Genomic DNA, 2,195 nt, shown 5'->3' with positions numbered 1-2,195 from the left:
CTGCGTGGTGCTCAGTTGCTGACTGAGGTTAAACCACGACAATTGGTTTGACGTGATCAGGATAATCACATTTGAAATAACCTATCCCAGATGAAAACCATGTAAGTAACTCAATGCAAGAGCAGGAAACTGGATTCAGCATGCACAGAATTGGGACAGAGCATACTGGAGAGAAATAAACCCAATAAGGCAAGTCCGTATTATCTTTCCTGGAGCTCTAGGTCTCAGTATGAATGTTACTGCCATTTAAAGAAAAAAGTCAATTTTAACAAGTACAGAAAATACATTGCCAATCAAAATAGCAGAGGAGAGAGGATCTCGCAAGCTGGAATTTGTCATAGGAGTAAGAAGCCATTTTTAATTATAGCTCAGCTATCAAGTTGCCATAGTAACCTTTTAATGTATAACAAAAGTTGAATTATTATTTTTGAGGTAAATGTTGCATAGAAACACTTTTTCAAATGTTTAATATTTCAGCTCTTTCACCACTATGGACCTGTATCAGAATTGTAAATGCCTTAAGTTTTCCTGTTATTCAGATGAGGATAAATTATGCCATCTTCTGTGATATGGTCAAAAGTGCAGAACGACTGGAGGATACCACCAACTTTGCTTCATTTGTGACCTAAATGGTTTCTCAGACCTAGGTTTATGCATTATTATAGATGTGGTTTTCTCTGAATGCTTTTCCTTGTCAATTGCTTATTTAAGTTCTGCGGTAAAAGACATGGCAGGCTCTTAGTCTCCCCAGAATACAATCTTGAAATAAATGAACTCTTCTATTTAGACTGGATTACATGATGTAAATTAATTAATAGAAAACTCAGAGCATCGTTCTCTGCTCCCTGCCCCAACTTTATCCATTAACTGTTAAAATTCAAAGGAAAAATAACCTCTGAAGACAGGCGGGCACAGTGAGGAACATGCTGCCGGCCCCCTCGTCCTGCTCCATACCTGTGGAACTCCATCTCTTGTAGCCTTGCACATCACAGGAGGACTGGTCAGACCATGAGCTTGTGAGTACATTTTTTGCAAGTGACCCTTGTGCCCATGAATGCTAATGAACCAGAAGGATTCTGAAACCTTGTTTGCTCAGAGTCCTAAATATGTCCCAGGACAGTTTGGGTTATGTGGGACCAGCAGCCTCGTTAAAGTGCACTCAGAACCCGGTGGGCAGCTGAAGCAGAATGTAGACTGCAGAGATAAGGCATCAGGAAAGGAATATTGCATTTCTATTTGAAGTCTTACCTTGTCTGAAGTGCAAATAATTGAGGTCTTCATTTTCTCCTGGTTGAATCTGTGCGTATTTTTGCTAGCTCACTGTTTCTCTGGTGAAGAGTTCAGTTGCAATAGACTACAGTTGATCTGTTTCAGGCATATTGTAACAAATTCAATATTGTAGCAAATTCAAATTCAATTTTGGCCTATTAGTAGTACATGCTGAAGTCCTGTATCTTTTCTCTATGGATCTAAAGTAGAGCTACACTATTTTTCACAAGTTATTTCTCATATAACTCTGCTTCCGATAAGCAGACCTCCAGGTTTGTAAAAGATCTGACAGATTCTTACAGAGTGTTTTTTTGCCAGAGAAATACATGAGTATCTGAATTCAAAGAGCAATTATCGTACAGTCTTTGGGGAAAAAAAAAAATCCCACTCAGCCCACAGCCACACCCCCTGGGGGAAATTTGCTGTGATAGGGACAGTCTCCACCACACACTCTTCCATCCTTTCTGAGTTCAAGTTACGCCGTGAAGCAGCTTATCATTCAAACAGTTCTACGCTATCTTAATGAAAATCACAGTCTTCACCCTAACGCATCGGCTGAGCAGAGACCAACAAAAAAATTATATAAGAGGTCTGCCCTGGAAGTTTAAAAAAATCCAAGTACAGATAAAGCATAAATGTCACTGAATAAACTAGACAGCCAACGCAGGATGCAGAAGAACCAGAGATTTATATATTTGGGTGAAGATTCATTTGAAGAAAAGAAATGGAGGAAACTAAATTGATTTCATTAAGACCAAATGTGGACTAAATTCTGCTTATACTAGAGTAGATCTGGGGTCTCACCACTGACAGTGATGTGATGCTAGATGTCCCTAAGTGTAGATGCAGGGTTTTGCCTAGTGTGTCAGCTAGAATATTTGTAAGAGTTGAGGCAGTATGATTAGATGAGACAGGCAACTTCTCTT

General features: G+C 39.4%; 1 protein-coding gene across 1 annotated transcript in view; it reads right to left on the bottom strand.

The window, feature by feature from the left end:
• The window catches only part of LOC109279259 (interleukin-31 receptor subunit alpha-like), a 32,815-nt gene extending 31,507 nt beyond the window's left edge, over positions 1 to 1,308 (bottom strand). Inside the window, exon 1 of the mRNA XM_019470259.1 lies at positions 1,249 to 1,308. The gene's annotated coding sequence lies outside the window, so the exon portion shown is untranslated. The remainder of the gene's footprint in view (positions 1 to 1,248) is intronic.
• Between the last annotated feature and the right edge of the window lie 887 nt (positions 1,309 to 2,195).

The sequence above is a fragment of the Aptenodytes forsteri genome, unplaced genomic scaffold (assembly GCF_000699145.1).
Source record: "Aptenodytes forsteri isolate BGI_AS27 unplaced genomic scaffold, ASM69914v1 Scaffold92, whole genome shotgun sequence".
NCBI lineage: Eukaryota > Metazoa > Chordata > Aves > Sphenisciformes > Spheniscidae > Aptenodytes > Aptenodytes forsteri.
This window is presented reverse-complemented; position numbering and strand designations above follow the sequence as displayed.